This window comes from Peromyscus leucopus, chromosome 9, assembly GCF_004664715.2.
Source record: "Peromyscus leucopus breed LL Stock chromosome 9, UCI_PerLeu_2.1, whole genome shotgun sequence".
In the NCBI taxonomy this organism is placed as follows: domain Eukaryota; kingdom Metazoa; phylum Chordata; class Mammalia; order Rodentia; family Cricetidae; genus Peromyscus; species Peromyscus leucopus.
Window position 1 is genome coordinate 66,134,581 of NC_051070.1, and position 24,007 is coordinate 66,158,587.

The following is a 24,007-nucleotide window of genomic DNA, read 5'->3' on the forward strand; positions in this document are numbered from 1 at the left end:
CCTTTGTTCTTTTGATGTCAGTTAATATGACCGTATTATAGATTATACATCCTGTTTGATAGGTATTAGGTTTTCTTACTTGCTTGCCTTATATACAGTGATGTCCCACAGAGCTGTGCGTAGCCTCCTTGTGGACATGTGATGGTGTTTGTTTCATGCTTTGTGTTCATGTATCTGGCTCGAAGGACTTATGTATATCCAGCTCATGCTGTCTTATGTCACACCATGCTATCAGAATATCCAAAATGTGGCATTTTACCAATTTTCCAACTATAGTAAGGGAATCCATCCACACTCTCTTCCAATGCTCTTAACCACTGAACCATCTCAGCCCCAGAAATACTTAGTTTTTAAAAGAGGCTCACACACAGGTGTCTCTGGCAGTTATGAGTGACATATGAGTGAGTCACTAAGAGCTGGCTTCCTGGATGGGAACCTGAGGTTAGTTGTCCTGTTTGAGCCTGGGGGCTGGACAGACCTGGCTTCAAGTCTCACTCCTGTTTGCTTCTTAGCTCCATGAGTTCATGGAATGTTTCTCAGTTGTAAAATATGAGAGAACCAAGAATATGATCGGTGTCCTCTCCATCACTGGTCTCTTGGGCTTGGGATATGGTAGGCCCATCATGGTGGGAACAGCCAGGGAGGAAAGGGGAAGAGGAGAGGACCTGTCATACAGTTCCCTTTAAGATCCTGCCCCTCCCACTTGGGGGCCCCAGTGACCTTTCACTAGGGTCTACCTCCTAAGAGTTCCCTCTCCCAATAGTGTCATAGGCTGGAGACAGCCTTTGTCACATGGGCCATTGGGGGTCATTTCAAATCCAGACTACAACGTGGTTACTCCGAAATTTCCTTATTTATTTTTGTGTGTATGCTTGCGTAGCGTATGTGTGTTCATTTGTTTATGTGTGTGTGTGTGTGTGTGTGTGTGTGTGAAGGCCAGAGTTTGGCACTAGCTGTCTTCTTTTGCTGTCTACCTTAGTTTTTGAGACAGGCTCTCTCAGTAGACTTGGACTTCACCGGGAGACTGACTGGCTGCCTCTGCTGCCCCACAGCCCTGGGCTGGGGTTACCGACATGTGTGACCACTCTTGGCTTTTATGTGGGTACTGGGTCTATAATCTCAGGTCCTCCTCATGCCTTTGTACCTACTGAGACATCTCCCCAGCCTCACTCTGAGAATGAAATGAAAAGGCATATAAAATGCTTGCCATGTACCGGGTATCATTTGAAATGCTTGGAAATATCAGTGATGATAAACAGATTTCTCTGCTTTTTCACATTTGGCTGATTTTTGAGAAAAAGGCTGTGGGGAAGCACATTCCAGCAGGTATTAGAAGATAAAACGGTGTACCCATGACTTTAGGAAGGAGGAAACCTGGTTACCGCCCCTGTTGTTGGCCAGAATGAAATGAGCTGCCAGACTGGAGGCTGGCTCCCTTGTGATGGGAGCCTTGGGTTTAGGCATAGCCACAGGCCTAGACAAGGCTGAGCTGATGAAACCTGTGATCTGTCCTTGAAAATATGGTAAAGAGCGGGGCGACTGCTTAGTTATTATTCTAAGTGTAGGCTGCTAAATGTCTTGTGCTGGTATGTAATGGCTTCTTAGGTGATGGAGGTGCCAAGGAAATATTCACACTGGCAAGTCACTGAAAATCTCTGCCTGAGAGGTTGGAAGGCTTCCAGAACTTTCCTTAGGACAGTGCTCAAACCTGTCACAGTTTATTTTGTTGCCCTGTTTTCGTGCCACAGATTTGATCATTGCTTTTACAGTGTGAGCGTTGAAAGCATATCCTAACATCCACCTACTCCAAGACAGTCATGTGTATCCTCAGCCTAGAGAGTTCTGTGGGTGCCTCCATCTGCCAGCTCACTGAGCCAGATGCCTGGCACATGTCCTCAGTTCCAGACCCCCCATGTCCACCCAAGCCCTAGGGAGTGACTCTGTTTCATGAATTCATTTCAGATGTGCTTCTCCTCTCTCTCCTCTGCCATTGTTTTAGATTTCCAGATGACCATTCTGATTGGTTCTCCATCATTTAAAACTCGCCTGTTGTTTCTGCTTGTTGATGGAATGCAGGGTGGGTTCCTTAGTGTGATGCTCTGTCTAGCTCTCTATAAACTGTCCACTGCGTATCTCTTGTCTCCCATAGCAGTGCTGTGGAGATGTGAGCATGGCTGTGTGCATCCACCCTCATCTTCTAGAAGGGGCTTCCCAGCAAACGTGCTTATTCAATATGGGCAAATGGTTTCTAAACATCATTCTCTACTTGAAAACAGAAACAGAGCTTGCTCTAGAGAATTGTGAATTCAAGGGTAGCATAGTTTTACATAGTGAGACCTGTAATGAAGGAAGGGAGAGGAAGAGAGAGAAGGAGGCAGGGAGGGAGTCTGTAATTAGAAGTAAAAAGGGTGTCAAAAATGAGATATAGGAGTCTGGGGGGATGGCTCAGTGGTTAAGAACACTGGCTGTTCTTTCAGAGGCCCTGGATTTGATTTTCAGCATCTACACGATAACTCACAACTGTCTATAACTCCTATTTCAGGGGCTGTGACACCCTCTTCTGGCCTCTGTGGGCACCAGGCACACATGTGGTACACAGACATACATGTAGGCAAAACATACATATATACATATAAAAAGTGAGTAAATATTTTTTAAAAGTGACCTGTAGTTCTGGGAATATGTTCCAGTCAGTAGACTGTTTTTGTCACACACACATAAGGACCTGAGTCTGATCCCCAGATGTCTGGTCATGGATACAAAGGTGGAGACAGGTGGACCCCTGGGGCTCTATTATAGCCAGCCAGGCTAGTCCACCTGGCAGACTCCACGTCGAGTAGACCCTGTCTATGAAAAAGGTGGACTGTACCTGAGGTTGACTTCTTCCGGTCTCCACGTACATGGACTTTGACATGCACCTGCACGCACACAAACACAAGTGAGTTATAAAACTCATAGACTTGGGGGCTGGAGAGATGATTCAGTGGCTAAGAGCACATCTTACTCTTGCAGAGAATTGAGTTTAAACCCCAGCACCCACGTCACAGCCCTGTAAGTCCAGATCTGCCATCATCTTCTGACCTCACATGGTACACAGTCACACGCACATAAAACAACTAAATAAAGCATTAAAAAATGTCACGGCCCTAAAAGAACCCATTCTGGGGCAGGGATGCAGCTTAGTAGGGAACGCTTGCCTAGCATGTATGAAGGCCTGGGTTTGAGCCTCAGCCCCTCAGAAACCAGGTGTGGTGGCGCATACCTGTAAGCCTAGCGTTTGAAAGACAGGCGAGGAGCTTAGAGTGTGTATCATCGAACTGCATAATTCCTCAGAATTATTTTGGCTCCCCTGGCCCCTTTGACTTTCCTTTTTCTAAGTTCAAACTTCTCTGCTTGCTTGTTGGTTTATTTTGCAGTGCTGGGATAGACCCTGGAATGCTAGGCAAACGTTGCCATGGAACTGCAGCCCCGGCCTTTGGATTTTTGAGACAGGGTTTCGCTGTGTAGCTCAGGCTGGCCTCAGACTTGCAGTGTTCCTATTTGTGCCTTTCCAGTTCAGTTTTTTTTATTTATATATTTATGTATGTATGTATTTATTTTTAACTTTATTTATTCTTTATGTCTTCCATATCATGCATCTCCATCTCATTCATTTCTGTGTCCCTTTGTATCCACCCTCTGCCCTTGAAACCTCCCCCCTTAAAAAATAAAATTTAAGAGAAAAAATAAACGAAAAACCAATTTCATCATGGAAGCTGCAGTGTGACGCAGTGAGTCACACAGTAAACCCTTTTGTCCATGTATCTTTACATCTAAGTGTTCATTGCAAAGAGCCACTGGTCTGGTTTCTGCCACGCTATCAGTGCTGGGTCCTCACTGGGACTCCTCTTGAATATCCTGTTGTTGCCCTGTGTCATGGAGATCCTGCAGCTTTGGGTCTGCAGGACTGGCCCCTTCATGTGTTCCAGCAGACCACAGATGCGGTGGATGTTGGGGTAGGCCAACACATAACCCTGGTTCTGGGCCTGGGTCGTTGCAGGGTTGGTTGGCCCACCCGCTCTCCCCTGTCCTCACCACGAAGATGAGCTCTCCTGCATTGCCCTGGCTAGTTCACCCCTTGCAGTAACAAGCAAGGGGTGGGGCCAGTTCCCCCACTTTCGTGTCTTCAGGGTTGGTTCTCCCACACCTACATCTGCAGGGCCAGCTCCACGGTGTTGCCATGATGTAGGAGCCACTGATGAGGAGCAGGGACAGTTGTCCTATGGTGATATTGTGTCCCCTAATATATTGTGCACCCTAATAAACGTATCTGGGGTCAGAGAACAGAACAGTCACTAGATATAGAGGCCAGAAAATGGTGGCACACATACCTTTAATCCTAGCATCCCAGAGGCAGAGATCTGTCTGGATCTCTGTGAGTTCAAAGCCATACAGGAAACAGCCAGGCATGGTGACACATACCTTTAATCCCAGGAAGTGATGGCAGGAAGCAGAAAGGTATATAAGGTGTGAGGACCAGGAACTAGAGCCTGGTTAAGCTTTTAGGCTTTTATCAGCAGTTCAGCTGAGATCCATTCGAGTGAGGACTCAGAGGCTTTCAGTCTGAAGAAACAGAATCAGCTGAGGAATTGCCAAGGTGAGGTCAGCTGTGGCCTGTTCTGCTTCTCTGATCTTTCAGTGTTCACCCCAATACCTGGCTCCAGGTTTGTTTTTATTAATAAGACCTTCTAACAATTTGTGCTATACTGTCCCTCTTTTAGGACCTCAGGGCCAGCTCTCCCACCTGCCTCAGGTGTTGATGGGCCGGGTAGGGTGGAGTGGGGGAGGGCATCTCTCCCTGGCCCATGCTGCCACATGACAGGTGAGGAATGGGGGCAGGTCTCTGATGCTCACAGCTTTGGGGCTGTCTCACCCACACCTCCATCAACAGGATTGGCTCTATTGTGCTGCCCAGGCAAGGTGCAGGGCCTGCTCTCCCAAGTGTTGCAGCTAGTGGGGGACAGGAGCAACTCTCTCACCTGCCTCAAGCATTGATGGGCAGTGTGTGTGTGTGTGTGTGTGTGTGTGTGTGTGTGTGTGTGTCTATTTTTAATTGATACATAAAAAAATTGAGGCTGAAGAGATAGCTCAGTGGATAAGAATGCTTTCTATGCAAACATGAGATTTTATTGAAATTCAAGACCCCCCCTTAAGAAACCAGAAACAGAGAACTGGGCATGATGTTGCTTGCCTGCAATCCCAGTGCTTGGGAGGTGGAAGCAGGAGGTCAGGAGTTCAAGGCCATCTTTGGCTACATAACAGGTTCATGGCCAGCTTATACTGTAGGAATTGGCAAGGTGAGGTTAGCTGTGGCCTGTTCTGTCTCTGTGATCGTTCAGCGCTCACCCCAATACCTGGCTCCAGGTTTGTTTTTATTAATAGGACCTTCTAAAACAAGCAAGAAAATAAGATTTCAGCAAACTAATTCCTAAAAGTGATATGAAAAGTAAAGCAGGTCTGTTGTGGGCCAGGGAGCATGCTCAACTGAGTTCAATCCCTGGCATTGGGAAGTCTTAATGGTAATTGGACATTTCCTGTCCTGACTGCCTGGTCCCAAATAACTGATTCAGAGGATAAATAGGAATTATAAATGCTCAACCAATAGCTAAGGCTTATTACTAACTAGCTCTTATGTTTTAAGTTAACCCATATTCCTTATTTATGCTCTGTCACATCTCAGTACCTTTATTAGCATGGCACGTTCATCTCCTCCCTCTGCTCCTTGCTAGTGACTCCTCTCTCCATCCTTCTCCTTCCCATCTTCCTCAGTTTGGTCACCCTGCCTATACTTCCTGACTGGCCACTGACCGATCAGTATTTTATTAAACCAATTCGAGTGGCAAATCTTTACGGTGTACAAGAGGATTATTCTACAGCACTTAATAATCACACAAATACTATAAGCAAAGGAGATATGTTGAACTTGAATACAAAACAACGTTATGAAATCTATACATGTATCCAAACATTACACAACACCCTACACATATGTATAATTTGTGTGGGGAGGTGTTGCAGGCATGGCGCTGTGCAGATGCAGAGATGCATGTGCAGAAGCCAGAGAGGATTTTAGGTGTCTTCCTCCATTGCTCTCAGCCTTGTTCTCTGGAGGCAGGGTCTCTCACTGAACCTGAAGCTTGCCATCTGGGGCTAGGCTAGCTGGCCAGTACTCTCCCAGGATCCATCCTGGGAACCCCTGGTGCTGGGATTACAGGGCACACAGGGTACACAGGGTACTTCTACATGGGTTCTGGGGATTCAAACCTGGGTTCTCATGCTTGCATAGCACTGAGCCATCTCCCCAGCCTCAATTTTTTATTTTTATGCATCAATTAAAAAAATACATTGAACTGGAGAGGCACAGATAGGAACACTGCAAGTCTGAGGCCAGCCTGAGCTACACAGCGAAACCCTGTCTCAAAGATCCAAAGGCCGGGGCTGCAGTTCCATGGCAACGTTTGCCTAGCATTCCAGGGTCTATCCCAGCACTACAAAATAAACCAACAAGCAAATAGAGAAGTTTGAACCTAGAAAAAGAAAAATCAAAGGGACCAAAGGAACCAAAATATTAATTGTTTTTCTTCTTTCTCATCACACACATATAAGACTATAAACTGCCCTTTCAACTCTTCTTTAGTTGAAACCAGTTATTTTATGTGTTGTTTTCATTTTAATCAAATTAAAAGTGTTCTAATTTTCAGTTAGGCTAGCCTAGACTGTGTGTGTGTGTGTGTGTGTGTGTGTGTGTGTGTGTGTGTGTGTGTGTATTGAGTCCAGGCTAGTTTGGGATAGAGAATGAGACCTTGTCTTAACAAAACAATTCTAGCTTTCCATGATAATTCTCCTTTCACTCTGGGTTATTAGGATCTGTGTTAACTAATTTCTAGATAATTGGATATCTCCCAATTATTCTTCTGTTGTGCATTTCTACTTTAATTCAGCTGTAATGCAAGAGCATGCCTGGATGATATCTTCCTTTCATGGCCAGAATATGCTCCATCTTTGTGACTGTCCCATATGTGCGCTTGGGAAGAGTATGTAGTCGCCTGTTGGAGGCGTGGCCTTGGAATGGTCAAGCAGATAAGTTGGCTGATATGACTGACAGGTGCTGTAACAATGTTGCCTTTTCTGTCTCCTTGTCCTGAGAAATAATTACTGATGTCTCAAGTGGTCGCTACTTTTTGATTCTTAGTTTTTACCTCCCATATATATTTAAATTTATAAAGAAATTAGTAATTAATATCCAAAATACGTTGTCTAGTATATTTATTTTTTATTTGAGAAAAGTGTTGGTTTGCCGGTAAAATTAAGGCGGTACAGTGATCTCCCATGACCATCCTACCACAGTGGCTAAAAGGACTCCTTTTCACCACCCAGGTCACTAAATGCAGTTGGTAAACATTGAAACATGTCATTCATCATCTGTAGTTCAGGTTGCTCTTAGTGGTTTATGTTCTTTTTGGGTCGGCCAAGAGCACATTGACCTGTGTCTGTAACTGTCCTATCAAGAGTCTTCTCAATATCCTAAATCCTCTGTTCTTCCCTACCCATTCTCCACCCCATGCTGTTGTGAGAGGCCTTGCTGTTTAGGATTGCTCTAGCTTCTTGGAACATTGCAGTCATTTGCCTAGGATGTTTGCTCTTCTTTATCTGATACTGTTCTTTGTTCCAAGATTTCCTTTTCAGATATTAATATAGTTCCTTTGACTTTCTTTTATGTTTACAAGGATGTGCTTTGTATTTGTTTTCCTTTGCTATAACAAAATACCCGAAGTTGGGGGCTTTATAAAGAAAAGCTATTTATCCTACCCACTAGATCATTGGGGCAGGGGAGAGAAAAGGTTCAATTCACAGTTTTGGAGGTTCAAAGTCTAGACACTGTTACACATTCTCTGATGAGGGCCCTTTTGTTCACATCACATGGCAAGATGTGAGAAGGAGACAGAGAGGGTAGACTTGCTCTTTTGTCACTATTGTCTCTCAAGAACTAACCAGGGTCCCAAGAGAACTACATCATTTTGAAGGGAAGTACCCAAAATGACCTTGACCTAGATTATAGCTCTTACCATGGCTAGGATCCCCACACCGAACCCTTGGGAGATGCTGTACCACAGACCATAGCGGTTTTCCCGTTCTTTTCCCTTGCACTTACCTAGGTTTACACATTTACCTTTCAGGATCCAACCCCCAAACTCTGCCTTTTAATTGATGTGTTTAGACCATTCACATTCAATGCAACTATTGATACAGATGGCTTAAATGTACAACTCAGTTGTGTTTCTGTTTGTTACATCTTTCTTTCCCCTGAACATTTTCATCTCTATGATTCAGTCGTCATTTATACTTATGAAAAAAACCTTTAATGTCATACTTGGCATAGTGGGTCACACCTTTAATCCCAGCACTTGGGAGACAGAGGCAGGATCTCTGTGAGTCTGAGGCCAGCCTGGGCTACAGGGTGAGTTCCAGGTCAGCCAGGGCTACATAGAGAGTCTGTCTCCCCAAACCAAACAAACGGAACTTTGGCGTTTAGAGAATGTGTCTTCACTCTTGGAGGGTGCTCTGTGGGGCTCCTGGGCAGCTCACAATCTCTTGTTTTGCCTTTTCTTTCGCATGAGCATTGCTGTGGCTTCTGCTCTGGTCAGTTACATTATAGAGCAAACAGACAGCATGAAAACTTCCGCTGTACCTTCTGTGATCCCAGTTTGTCTTTGTGCAGATCCAGGTTTCTTTCTGGGATTATTTCCTTTACCTATGGACTTTCCTCTGACCTTGTAGATGCATTAGATAGACCAAGAACAAATTTCCTAAGTTGTTGCTTTCCTCAGACGTGTTTTTACCATTTTGTTTTTGAAGAGTACTTGGTATCCTGCACTGGGTTGGCAAGGTTTTTCTTTTAGCACTTAAGGATGTAACTCGAGCCAGGCATGGTGGCAAACACTAATCCCAGCACTCAGGAGACATGGAGATCTCTGTGAATTTGAGGCTAGCCTGGTCTGCATAATTAGTCTCAAGCCAGCCAAGGCTACATAGTTAGACCCTGTCTTAAAACAAACAAAATCTAGAAAATAATCCCCCCAGCTCCAAAACAAAGCTCTAACTACATTGTTTACTATTTTGCATTGTTTCTACGAGAACGCATTGTACAGCTTACTTTTGTTGTTTACATTCGCTTTTCCTGTCAGCTTTCCACATTCCTTTTTGTTTGCTGTTCTCAGTATTTTCAATATAATGTATCTAGTTGCAATAAGTATGGGAGGTTTTAAAAAACATACAGGGAGGGGCTGGAGAGATGGCCAGGGTTTCAGAGCACTCGCTACTCTTCCAGAGGACCTGAGTTAAGTATTTCCACTTTGGGTGGCTCAGAGCCACCTGTAAGTCCAGCTCCAGGGGATCTTATTTTCTCTTGTGGCACCCATGGATGGACACACACACACACACACACACACACAGAGAGAGAGAGAGAGAGAGAGAGAGAGAGAGAGAGAGAGAGAGAGAGAGAGAGAGAGAGAGAGAGAGGGAATCTTCTGATCTCCTTGGTGTAGCAGGAATCTTAAATGGTCTTATTAATAAAATCAAACCTGGTGCCAGTGAATGCTGGAAGATCAGAGAAGCAGAACAAGCCACAGGCACCTCATCTCGTCAATTCCTCAGCTGATCCTGTTTCCCCAGACTGGATGCCTCTAAGCTGAACTGTGCTGCTCAAAAGCCTAAAAGCTTAACCAGTTCTAGTTCCTAGTTTTCACACCTTATATACCTTTCTGCTTTCTGCCATCACTTCCTGGGATTAAAGGCTCACTTCCTGGGATTAAAGGCGTGAGTCACCATGCCTGGCTGTTTCCAGTGTGGCTTTAAACTCACAGAGATCCATCTGTGTGTTTATGCTAGGATTAAAGGTGTGAGTGCCACCATTTTCTGGCCTCTCTATATAGTGGCTGTTCTGTTCTCTGGCCCCAGATAAGTTTATTGGGGTGCACAATATTTTGGAGAACACAATATCACCACACCTTGGATCTGTGTTTTAGTGGCTTTCATTATAAGTATAATATTCTTAGCCTTTAATGACTTACGTTTCCCATCCCTCCCATTCTGTCTCACCTCCAGTGCTCCCGATTTCATATGTGTTTACTTGATATTGTTACTGGAGATCTTGGGTGCTCTGTTTGTTCTTGGCCTTTCTGCTCATTGTTTTGAATGATTTCTATGGACCAACCCAGTCTTTAAGGATGCAGACTCCTTTCTCATCTGAGTTGTGTCTACTGGTGAGCTGTCTAGAGAAGCTGTCTAGAGACGTTCTTCATCTCTGTTACTTTGTTGTTTTCTTTCTAGCACTCTCTTGGGCACCTTCTCTTGGCTTCTGATTCTCTGCTGAAATAACACAAATGAATTTGGAATTTTCATTAATGCCTTTAGCATATTAATCATAATTATTTGTAATTACTGTCAGATCACCCCATGTCTGAGCCATATCCGAGTCTTCTGATGATCACTTTGTTTTCTGGATATCTGCTGCTGATCTTTCTTGCCTTTTTGTATGCCTTGTGACTTTAAAATCTAGCCATCTCCAGCAGGACAGTAGATGCTGGTGTAAACAGTTTTTAACATCTGGCATGGGTACACCTTTCCTTCTACTTTCACTGGGGATTTGAGATAATCTGGCTCGAAGTTGGGTGAACTTTAAGGTTTGGAGTTGCTATGGTTACCCTACGTGCACTAAAGCTTTCTAGTTCTGTCAGTAATACCATGTGTTTGAGATGAGGACTAGTTGGCCAGAGGCTCCTTCCTGTGTGATCCTCTCCATGTCTGCTCCACCCTCAGCTCTTCTCTTTGCATGTCGTTCATGAAGCTCTGGTTCCATGCTCTCCTCCCAAAAGTGCCTGTCTCTTACTTGCGACTTAAGACCGTTGAGTCTGGGGAAGATTCTGGCCATCATCCGGGGTATCGCGTTCCCGGGACTTTGTGGCCTCTGCAGGGCTCCTGGCTCTCCCTGGGGTGGGCAGTATTGGTTCTCATGCCCCCTCCAGGAACAAGAGTTTTCATTCAGTAATGAGAATTTCAGGGCTCCTGCTTTCAGACTCGTCAGTGAGATAAAAACATTCATATCACATTCCAAGGGATCCTTGATGTCACCGAAGACCTCAGTTCTGCTTCTTTCCCTGTTTTTCTTGTGGATGTTCATACCTTGAGAAGCTGATAACTGCTGAGAGCTGTCATAAGTAGATTAGGAAGTCATTCTGCACTGCTGAATTTCCTGTCATTCTGTCCTGTGGCCCAGAGTAACTAACTTGTGTTTGTCCTCAGCACCAAAAGCTATCAAGGTAGAGTAGAATGTTTCAGCTGCTGATGGAGGTCTTGTCCTTACAAGGGCATGTGTGGATGTTATGTGCTAGCTTTTGATTGGTCCTGCCTTTGGGCTTGCTTCCTAGAGATCTTGAGCTAAAAATATCTGCTCAAAGTGAATGCAATGTGAGTCACATTAACTATATCTAATAAGATGTAGTTGGTTTTATTTGTTTGTTTCTTACTCTTTGAGGGCCCCAGCTACCAAATAAATACATGGAGACTTATTCTTACTTATGAATGCCTGGCCTTAGCTTAGCTTGTTTCTAGTCAGCTTTTCTAACTTAAAGTATCCCATTTCTCTCCAGGCGATGGTGGCACATGCCTTTAATCCCAGCACTTGGGAGGCAGAGGCAGGTGGATCTCTGTGAGTTCGAGGCCAGCCTGGTCTCCAAAGCAAGTTCCAGGAAAGGAGCAAAGCTACACAGAGAAACCCTGTCTCAAAAAACCAAAAAAAAAAAGAAAAGAAAAAAGTATCCCTTTCTCTTAATTTTGCCTTTGGGCTTTTTACCTTCCTTCCTCTCTTTCTTTCCTTTCTTCCTTCCTTCTTTCCCTCCCTCCCTTCCTCCTTCCTTCCTTCCTTCTTTCCCTCCCTCCCTCCCTCCCTCCCTTTCTCCTGACTGGGTGGCTGGCCCCTAGCGTCCTGCTTTCCTCTTTTTCTCGCCCCTTACACCTCTTCTCTAGATTTTTTCTCCTATTCTCTCTGCCTGCCAGCCCCACCTATTTCTCTCTCCTGCCTAGCTATTGGCTGTCCATCTCTTTATTAGACCAATCAGGTGTTTTAGGCAGGCAAAGTAACACAGCTTTACAGAGTTAAACAGATGCAGCACATCTTTGCATCATTAAACAGCATAAACAAATGCAACACATCTTAAACTAATATTCTACAATAGTAAGCTGTCTCTAAAGTTGCACAATATATACATGATGGACAATAACAATGACTACTACTTTATCTTTTTTTTTTTTTTTTTTTTTTTTTTTTTTTTTTTTTTTTTGGTAACAAGATCTGGTTGCATTGTCCAGGCTGTAGTAGCTGTTCATAGGCATCTTCCCACTACTGATCCAAATGTAGAGACCCATGGTCCCCCACTCCTGAGAGATCACCATAAGGATGCCCACCGTAGTGTGGACATCAATCAACATAGGTTAACATAGCATACCATAGCCCCGGACCTTGGGCTCAGTGGATTCTCCTGCCTCAGCCTTTCAGATAACTAGGACCATGGGTCCTCTCTGCAGTATCCAGCTGAATGCAGTCATTTTAAGCTAGTAGAATCATTTTTCAGTAGAATCATTTTTCTAGTCTTGCAGTGGACTGGCTAGGGGAACAAGACACCTCTCATTCATTCTTGTACTTTTTTGAAAGAAGAGAGGTTGCTCTTCATTAAGGGATGTCCCCCGTTGTGAGTAGACAGCAGAGAACCTGACATTGTTGGCACCTAGGCGCTCATCTCTTGGCCCTTTGTCATTTAAGACCAAGACTCATGACTTCACAAGTTTTATTTTTCTGTATTATTATTAATCAAGAAGGGTTGTAACTTTGTTCATATGAAGCATTGATGAATTGTATTCCTACTGGTGGTTCTCCCTGGGCAAGTTTTAAACAAGAGCCTTAATTTGATGATAGTTCCTGCTACAGAAACTTTGTAGATCTCCACTTGGAACTCTCCTTTCTTACACTGAAAGTTTAGGCATAGATTTTTTAAAAAAATGAGTGTGTATGTGTGTGTATCTGTGTGTGTGTGTAAAGGCCAGTGTGTGTGTGTGTGTGTATCTGTGTGTGTGTGTAAAGGCCTGGGTGTGTGTATGTGTGTGTGTGTATGTGTGTATCTGTGTGTGTGTGTGTGTGTAAAGGCCAGTGTGTGTGTGTGTGTGTGTGTGTAAAGGCCAGTGTGTATGTGTGTGTATCTGTGTGTGTGTCTGTCTGTGTGTGTGTGTGTAAAGGCCAGTGTGTGTGTGTGTGTGTGTGTCTGTGTGTGTGTGTGTATCTGTGTGTGTGTCTGTCTGTGTGTGTGTGTAAAGGCCAGTGTGTGTGTGTGTATCTGTGTGTGTGTCTGTGTGTGTGTGTGTGTATCTGTGTGTGTGTATCTATCTGTGTGTGTGTAAAGGCCAGTGTGTCTGTGTGTGTATGTCTGTGTGTGTGTGTGTGTGTGTGTGTAAAGGCCAGAGGACAACCTGAGGCGGCATCATTAGAAACACCACCCACCTCCTTTGAGGATTGCCCCTCACTGGCCTGCAGCTTACTAGGCAAGACAGGTTGTCCAGTGAACCCTGGGATCCTCTTCCCATCTCCAGTGCTGGGATTTCAAGTACATGCCGCCATGTTCCCCAGTCGTACATGTATTCGAGAGACTGAATTCAGGTCCTCATGTTTGCAAGACAAAAGTGTTTCACCAACTGAGCCACCTCCCAAGCCCCGGTATAGAATTTTAATATATATACCTTTTTTTAAAAAAAAACAAATGTTTATCTCTGGGTTCTTTCCTATCTGGATATCGGCCTGCAGTTTTTCACTCTTATGAATGCTTTCTGTATCTTAATAGAGGATTATTTAAAAACAAAACTGAAACAAAACAAAACAACAAAAGTCTCACTTTGTAGCCCAGGCTGACTTTGAACTTATAAGCTTCTTGACTCTTCCTTCTACGATGTATTAGGGTTACAAGTGTGTACCACAACCATGCCCAGCCTCCAAAGGATTAACTTTGACATTTTTTTTCAGTTCTTAGCAAAAGGACTTGTCTAAAGGAACATACTCTGCCATTTCCCAAAGCTCAACTGTATCTAGGAGTAGTTTTTTGTTTTTAAAGATTTTATTTTTAAATTATGTTATCTATAAGTGTATGTGCACATGAGTGCTGGGACCATGAAAGCCAGAAGAGCTTCATATACCCATGGAGCTGTAGTTAGGTGTTTGTGGGCTGCCCAAACCACTGAGCCACCTCTCCAGCCCCATAGGACAGCTTTTTTGGTGTATCGACTGTTATGTACAGTGCTGGCCCCTGGAGGTGAGGAGGACTGTTGGAGGCACCCTGTGTTGCTCTGTTGTCGGCCTGTGTTGTTTTCTCCTGGGAATTCTGCTTCGTCTGTGATGCTGTGTATCTTCTAACTTCACCAAGAGCACATTGTTATCCGTGGTTGTTGGCATCACAGCTGGCCAGCGGGTAAGTGGCCATCTGGACCGGCACCGTAGTATGGTTTTGCTCACTTCAGTCACAGCGAGTGGTGCCTGCCCTATTTTAAGTCAGGTGCCTCTGTGTCTGTCATCTCTCTAGAACATGTTTCTTGGCAAGCACCCATATCTTCTTGTTCCCCTAGCCGAGGTCCCTCCAGGGGTCCATTCCTTAGCAAGGGTGCCTCGAATACTCATGCTGCTGCCGAGGTTGCTGCCCTCTTTCAGACATCCACCTTCCCAAAGTCCCACAGATGCACCCACCACCAGGATTTCACGCTCTCCTAGATGGGAGAGGGACCGCTACACTCAGACTCTGAACGGAATCACCTTACGTCAGAAGTCACACAGGCTAAAAGCTCAGACCGTCAAGCTGGGGTGAACAGGACTGTGCTTTAAACACAGGGGGCTATGCTTGGCTGGTGAAGGCAGGAACAGGTCTCCTGTTTCTTCTTCCAGCCCCTTTACATAGTGTTAGAGCACACGAGATGAGTGACGTCATCAAACCCAAGGGCATTGACTAGGAGCAACAGATTCAGTCCCACAAGTTTTCATTACTAGTCAATGAAAATGTTTCCTGAGTGTCCACTGGACTTAGCTCGGGCCCTTTGTCAGTACAGTGGACATAAAGACACTGCTCTGTTAACTTCGTAGCACTGGCTACAGGTCGAAATGAGGAGAGATGGTTCAGCAGTTAGGAGCTCTGGCTGTGCAAGCCTGAGGACCAAATTGTAGGTCCAGCACCCATGTGAAGACAGCATGGTCCTGCGCATACCTGTAACTCCAGCATTGATGGGGGATGCAGGAGTGGAGGGGTAGTCAGAAGGTTCAACAAGAGATGTTTCCTCCTAGGAATAGGTGGAGAGTGATAGAGGAAGACATCAAACACCTTCTACTGGCTTCTCTGTGTGCACACAGGCACACACGTCACACACATACCCCTTCCACACATACCCCCACACTCATATACCTCACACACATACCCCCACACACATATACCTCACACACATACCCCTTCCACACACATACCCACACATACATATACCTCACACACATGCACACACATACATCTCGTACACATGATGCGTATACACACATACCTCACACACATACATTCACATATGCACCTCACTCACACACGTACACACACATACACACAAATAGAGATGGGAAAAGAAGTAAAGAAGAACTTTAATGCAAAAATAACTACAAATACAAATTCTTCATTATCACTGTGTTCCTTTGTCCCAGGGAAAGGACCTAAGACCCAGGGCCTGCTATTCATTCATTCATTCATTCATTCTCATAGTGCCCATGCCAGGCACTGTACTGGGTGTATTCTTGAAGATGGAACTACAACACAGACAAACAAAAAATTGAAACCTAATCTCCATTCTTGAAATGTTTTTTATAGGACTGATATTTTCTTATAAACATCTCAGTGAAGATGGGTAGCATTCTGCTAATAAATATACATACACATAATATGAATTTTGAGGGGGGCTGGTTTCCTGAGATGGGGAACTTGAACTCACAATCCCCCTGCTTCAGCGGCCTGAGTTCTGTGATTGAAGGCATGCCCCACCATACCCAGCTTGTCTACTAATGCTTTTGGTGTCAGAAGTTGAGCTCAGAACCTCTGTTTATTCTAGCCAAGTGCTCTACTGTTTGACTGTACCCTAGACTCTTACTATTTTTATTTTTTTTCCTACATGTAAAACATAATCTGTTCATTCACTCATTTATCTACTTATTTATTTTGTGTTGACATGTATGTAATGTGTCTATGTGTGCGTGTTTGTGTATGTACAGGTACACCTGTGTGGGTGTGTTCATGTGTCTGAGTGTGCATATGGGGCACAGGCACACTTGTGTGGGTGTGTTCATGTGTTTGAGTGTGCATACGGGGCACAGGCACACCTGTGTGGGTGTATTCATGTGTCTGAGTGTGCATATGGGGCACAGGCACACCTGTGTGGGTGTATTCATGTGTCTGAGTGTGCATATGGGGCACAGGCACACCTGTGTGGGTGTATTCATTTGTCTGAGTATGCATATGGGGCACAGGCACACCTGTGTGGGTGTATTCATGTGTCTGAGTGTGCATATGGGGCACAGGCACACCTGTGTGGGTGTATTCATATGTCTGAGTGTGCATATGGGGCACAGGCACACCTGTGTGGGTGTATTCACGTGTCTGAGTGTGCATATGGGGCACAGGCACACCTGTGTAGGTGTTCATGTGTCTGAGTGTGCATGTGTTGCTGGAGAAGAACCCTGGGCTTTGTTCCTCAGGAGCTGTCTACCTTGTTTTTCTAAGTCAGGGTCTCTCACTGTTCTGGGTCTTGACGACTGGGCCATGGTTTTTAAACGTGGCTCATCTTATTAGCCTTTCCGGAAGGCATTTGATCCAATGGCCGTCCATACACTGGAATGGACTCCTGACATCGGAATTGACTCCTGGCATTTTCTAACTTTCTGACAGTGAAGCACTTCATCTAAAAGGATGTTTTGTTTTGTGTAGACTCATCCAGTGTTTGAAGAAGGAGGACTAGGTTTTCAGCACCTCATATTTTTAGAATCAGAAGTTCTCTCATGTTGATGGGTGAAAAGTTTATTTCTACATGGGAATGCCCCCCCCCCCATGAAACTGTCTATCTACCCTTGTTTTCGGAGTTATATTTTCTTTTTTTCATAGTTATCTTGGAACCTGTGGGGAATCCCGGGGAGAGGCTGTATTGAGTTGTATTCTACTGTTGGCTAAGGTCATGTAGACAAACTAATAAACAAACCCACATATGCACTCATGTTAAGGATCCTCCTTTCCACTCCGCTGTTGGCTTTCTTGGTGGGAGATAAAACATCAGGACTGTGGTTCAACTGTGAGGCGTGTGTCAGTCACAAGGTGATACTGTCCCTGTGTTCTCACAGGCAGTCAACACAGACTCCAGAAGTGGGTGTGGTTTCCCCGACATCAAGCAAATTGTGAATTCCACAGCAGCAGACACTGGCTGGGGGCTGTAAGTCAGATCTGCAAAGATCTGTCTACCTGCCTGGGGACAGAGTCTGATCAATCTTGTGGACGGAGGACACACCCCCTAAGGCTGCTCCCCCACTTCTACACATTTTCCAGAAGTTCCTGCTTTCTTTACACTTCTGTTTGTTTGTTTTTGAGACAAGGTGTTGTTCCTGGAACTATGTAGACCAGGTGGAATTCCTACACAATATCCTCCTGCCCCTTGGTGCTGTGATTTACAGGTGTGGACCATGCCTGATTTCTCTCCACACTTCTTCCTATGAATCAGGGTCCCCACAGTCCGGTGACTGCCTTTGATTAGTTTGTCTCATACTGGTTTATTGGAAAGCATATGACAAAGGCTGCGGATGAAGAGATGTATGGGCTGAGGTATGGGGGGAGGGACCAAATCTTCCAGACCTTCCCTGGGCTTACACCCTCCCCAGTTTCCCACCTGTCTAGAGGTGCAGAAGGTCATCTGAACCCTGTCCTTTGGGTTGTTGGGGGAGACTTCACTGAGTAAGTGTAGGTGAAGCAAGGACGACAGTGTTGAAATGTGATTGGACATAAAGGGTCCAGTGTCACAGCAGCAGCTTGGGTGGGTACCAGTCAGACTCCGGGGCTTCAACAGGCTGCTCGGCTGCTCCATGCGGCATTCCTTCCTCTAGGGCATGGGCAAGACTCTTCTGGAATGAGGAGTATTTACTATCTGTCAGGAGAGGTTAGAGGATTTCCTTATGGGCAGCTAAAGGCAGGAGAACATTAAAGTCTCTATGGCAGCCTTGGGGAAGGAACTGTAGATCAATAGCCATGGAAGGAAACCAGTACACATGTCTTAACATCACACATAGCTATGCACTAGACTCAGTTTTGTGTGGCCTTGTGAGGCAGGCTGTCACTGGGTCCCTGCCCTACCTTCTTGCTACTTTCAAGGAAACATCATGGCTTTGGTGAACTCCCATTTCAGACCCTGGTCCAATGACTGTCTCTCTGCCCTACAGGCACACACCATAGGAATGCTTGATTGGTTTCTTTTGGAGACTAGGAAAGAAGGATGGTGATGTCAGCCATTCATGTTGACACAGACTAGCATTGCATTAGAAATTGAGGGTTGGAGTGACTATATTTGTATTAGATATTTTAAATCTTATTTTGTTATGTTTTAAAACAAGTTCATATAGCCCAGGCTGGCATCAAACTACTGATACATTTGTCTCTAGCTCCCAAGTGCTGGGATTATGGGTGTTTACCACCATGCCTGGCTTGCAGTAGAAGTCTTGATCCACCAAAACCACCAAAGAAGGCCATTAAAGAGAAATCAGTGTGGTTTCATTTTTTCCCCAAAAAGAAAACAAAATTTTAAAGAATGAAACAAGTATTCAATATGTAACAGGCAGAATTAGGACTCTCTCTTTACGAAGGTGAATGAGGGATGTGGTACATACATTCTCTCAGCATTTGGGAGGTAGAGGCAAGGAGATCTCCAAAATTTTAAGGCCGGTTTGGTCTACATATCCAATTCCAGGCCAGCCATGGCTGTCCAGCTAGAGTCTATCCCAAACAAAATAACACTAACAAATGGGCTGGAGATAGTAGAGCATCTCTAGACTGCAGAGGGCCGAGCACCACACAGCACCAGGCATGGTGGTGCATGCCTTTAACCTCAGCAACTGGGGAGTGGAAGCTATGCAGGGGGGCCACCCGGGACACAGGAGGTGTTGTCTTGGATAAAGTGGGGTGTGTGCTCTCTTCGGTGGCATAGGTGAGGATGACAGATCGAGTGGAGAATAAAGGAATGAGGAGAGAAACAAGCATGGCGTCCCATTGTCAACATGAAATAAACATGGTGTGACTGTAAAATGGATTTTTAACGCAAATAATAAAGTACCTTCTCTAAAATGTAGCAGCCAGGCGTAGTGGCACAGCCCTGCAATCCCAGCACTCAGAAGGCAGAGATGGGGTTTGCCTGAGCTACAGAGTGAGTTCTGGAGTAGCCTGGGTTGCAGAATAAGATCCTGATCTACTGTGGTTGGGCAGCTTTTTTTTAACCAACTTGTAGCCAGGTGTCACAGCTCATACATGTAATCTTAACACTTGGGAGGTGGGAGGTGGAGACAGGAGGATCAGGAGTTAATGGTCATCCTCAGCTACATGGTAAGGTCAAGGCTAGCCTGAGCCACATGAGATCGTGTGCGAACACACACACACACACACACACACACACACACACACACACATACACACACACACACTCCCCAAACAAAAACCACCCTACAAAAACAAAAGAAGTCTCAGTAGTGTGTATTTCAAAATGCTGCCTCTCTTGAAGCTCCAACAGCACAATGGTTTAGCCCATGGCACTTAGACAAATGTCACCTCTTCCTCCTGAGAAATACTAGAGATGCCATAAACCAATAGCATAAATAGAGATGTGAGTGAACTGTTTTTATTGTATTCTTTTCTTCATGTCAAGCATCTAAATTCTAAATAAGTGATTTCATAAAAGGTACACAAATATTCCTGGAACGAGGATGGGATTGGATGCTTGGAGGAACAGCACTGTGCCACCCTTGCCTCTGAGGTTCTGGGACATCACCCGAGGCAGGACTGCTTTTTTTTAAAGCAGCCAGCACTAATCTCTGTAAGCAGAACGCCTAAGCTCCAGGAACTGACCGCTCGCTCGGTACGCTGTGCCCTGCTGCTCCCCGCTGACTGCCCAGGACGCTGTGCCCTGCGGTTTGCCTTGGGAAGGTCTCTGGGTGTAGTTTGTTTTGGATCATTGTGGGGACCTCCAGGCTAGCAGAGTGAGCACATGTAATATACTTAAAGAAAACAAAATAAAAAGTTTCATTTGATTTTTAGGGGGAAATGAGCCCCGTTTGTTTGGCTGAGGTGTTGAGGGTTGAGAATGAAGTCCAACAGTACACATCACTTCTGGAGCGGGAAGCCCCTCATCCCCTTCCTTCCTCTCCTTCTTCTTTCCTCTCCCTTCCCCTGACCACGTCTTCAGGAGTGTGGACACAGTCACCTCCAACTGGTCGTTTTTAAGGATTGTGCTTGTGGGGAGAACACTGAAGAGAAAGAAATGTGAACATCAAGGCTGCCACACATTCTGCGTTCCGCTCTCCTCTCCAGCCCTGTAGTGACTCTCTCGTCTCTGTCTGCTTCCCTCCCTGGCCTTCCTGAGTCTTCTCTCCCCCCCCCCCCCCCAGTTAAAACCAGCTCCGAGAAACATGTTGTGAGCAACGTACCTTAAATGCTGCAGCCTTATGGGTTTTCTTGGAAAGCACATTGACACTTTCGTTGAGATATCTTACATGAGTCACGGGATGCTCTTTACCTTGTGTGGAGTGATTGGGTGGGGCAGGGCAGGGTGGGGGTCATTAAAAAAACAACAACCCAAAAACCTCAACAAAATCTCATCTGTGTCCTTCATGGCAGCCATCTGTGGGAATGTGTGTCCTGTGGCCAGTGGCAAGACTTGACAAGCAGGCACTTACTTACCTTGTGCTCAGCTCTCTCTGGGAATCGTCCAGTGAGCTGACCTACCGTGACTGTGCAGATTCTCTAAAGTACAGTCCGGATCTGTTTTCAACAACCCAGCTAGTTTTTACTACAGATGAGACACTGACATTTGCCTGTGATTTACTTTATTTATTTATTTTTCTTTTTTTGGTTTTTTGAGACAGGGTTTCTCTGTGTAGTTTTGGTGCCTTTCCTGGAACTCACTCTGTAGCCCAGGTTGGCCTCGAACTCACAGAGATCCGCCTGCTTCTGCCTCCCACGTGCTGGGATTAAAGGCGTGTGCCTGGCTGTGATTTACTTTTAAAAACATTGTAATTAAAAATGTTCCTCCCAGTTTCTTCAGTTTGAGAAGGGAAGGGAAAAGGCAGTGTTCAAGTTCAGCCTCCCCTGTTAGCTGCAGCTACTGCCTGGACCTGGAAGCTAGTAAGAGTTGGATGTGGCTCTGCTGTCAGGCCCTGGGTTTGATCCCCAACGCCGAGTAAAGCATGCATGGTGGCTTATACCTGGGATCCCGGAGAGGTAGAAACAAGAAGGTCAGGAGTTCCAAGTCAGCCATGGTTATGTATTGAGTGGGAAGCTAGCCTGGGCTATGGGACTCTGCTTCAAACTAAGGGAGGAAGCTGATTTTGACAACCATTAAGAATTGTGTGAGGGAAGTTTTGTCATCATTTACTTCCCAAGTGTTCACCGTTTGGTTTTGCTTGCCTAAATCTAGGCATGTCTGTGATGCTGGTTGTGTATGGCATATTATTTGTAAGATGTGGCATTCCTACTCCCTCAAAACAAATAAACCCAAACAAACAAACAACGGTAAGTCAGCTCTGTAGGGAGGTGTGGTCAGAGTTTAACTAGACAGAGGCAGGCTGCTTGCCTGCAGTGGTGATGGCAGTCACTGGAAATACTTCATACATAGTAGCTTTTTATAGAAATAGGCCCAAGGCAGACGGACTGGAGAAGCAGGAGGGTGTGGATGAGAGATCCAGGGCATGTCCACATTCCTCTGCCCTAGCTGTGTGTACCATCTTAGTAGCCTGTAGTGGTAAGTTTCTCCGGTCTGCCTGGCCCCTGATAGCCACTTATAAAATAATCACTCAGAGGCTTATATTAATTATGAACTGGCTGGTCTATGGCTCAAGCTTCTTGCTAGCTAGCTCTTATAACTTAACCCACAGCAGTAGCCCTTCAGGGAAAGGATTGTAGCCCCTGGGTCTGAGATTCTGATTAAAATGACCCACCCCCCTTTTATAGACCTGGGCTACTTTAGTGGATAACAAGGAACAGCCTAGCGCGTGACATGGACTGAAGCCTGAGGTCTGTGGCTCCATCCGCCGTGTACAACTGGGTTACGACAGCAAGAGCAACCAAATTTCAAGCCAACAGGCCACTGGAAACCCTTACATAATTGTAGAAGGTTTGGGTTTCCTGTGGTTCAAGTTTTCTTGCCTCTGTCATGATCAAACAATCTGGAGAAAGGCATAGAATTTCAGAGGAGAATCTGCAGGGCGGTGCACAATGAGTCCATTCTTTCCCGGCTCACACAAGCCCTGCGTCGGTCTTCACCTCTGGCTTGACTACAAGGCTCCATTTAAACTGAACCCCCCTCGCAGACTTAACTGATCCAGGAGTGACTCAATAGATCAGCCAGCTACTGTAGCTCTCTTTCCCGTTTTGATAAGGGGACAGAACACAATGGGCTTTACAGTTCTTAAATGACTCCATTCTTCGCTTCTGTGTATGAGATGTGATGCTAATGTGATTTTTCCTTCTTAATAAAATTTTCTGTGGCCTGATTATACTCTTAAAAAGCTTAAACAAGCACAGTGTGGACCCCTGCCCATTTGGATAAAATTTAAAAAAAATTTTTTTTCAAAATTTTATTTTATGTGTACGGGCATTTTGCCTGTGTTGTATCTGTGTACCATGAGTGTGCCTGATGCCCACCGAAGCCAGAAGAGGGCATTGAACCCCAGAACTGGAGTTACAGGTGGTTGTGAGCCACCATGTGGGTGCTGGGAACCGAACCCAGGTCCTCTGCAAGAGCAAGAAATGCTGGTATCTCTGAGTCATCTCTCCAGCCCCCGCTTTGTTTATCTATTTATCTATTATTTATTTTTTATATATTCTTTTGAGATACAGTGTAGCCCTGTCCAGTCTCAAACCGTCTGTGCAGCAGCAGGTGGCCTTGACCTTCTTGACTCTCCTGCCTCCACTTCCCTAATGTTGGGGTCATAGGCTGGCTGACAGTTTTTATTTGTGAGGAGTGGACACTGAGTTCCTATAGTTGGGCTCTTGACTTTCTTTCCATTACCTTAAATGTTACACAAATGTCGTGTTCCAGTGAAACTGGCTAGTGATTAGAGCTATTGAAGAGACCAAAGTGCCATTGTGATTGTGTTGATTACTGAGTCGCTGGGACAGTGGTTCTCAACCGGTGGGTCCTGACCCCACAGGGGGTTGCATATCAGATATCCTGCCTATAGATATTTACATTACGATTGATTCCTAACAGTAGCAAAATTACATTTATGAAGTAGCAACAAAATAATGTTATGGTTGGGGGTCACCCCATGAAGAAATGTATTAAAGGGTCCCAGCATTAGGAAGGTTGAGAACCACTGAGCTAGAAGATGGGGGATCCTGACATGGGAAAAATGCCAAGTGTGGGATGTACCCATTCTTTTTAAGTAGTGACCATGCACTTTGGATCTGGACTTCAGAATGGTCATTCTGAGCTTAAGGAATCACCAGGATGCTTGTGAAAAATGCAGGTACCTCAGTCCCGCCTGTATTAGGTCTGGGATGGGGGCCTGAGATTTTGTAGTTAAGGAGCACTTACTTGATTCTAATCCTTGGCTTCGGGGCCATTGTGAAAAGAAAGTGAGTGTCATGAAGGTTGTGTTGGGGAGGGGGTC

The 24,007-nt window shown here is 45.2% G+C and overlaps 1 protein-coding gene across 2 annotated transcripts in view; it reads left to right on the forward strand.

Moving 5' to 3' along the window:
• Cryl1 (crystallin lambda 1) overlaps positions 1-24,007 on the forward strand; it is a 114,707-nt gene that overhangs the window by 53,990 nt on the left and 36,710 nt on the right. The gene's annotated exons all lie outside the window — the stretch shown is intronic.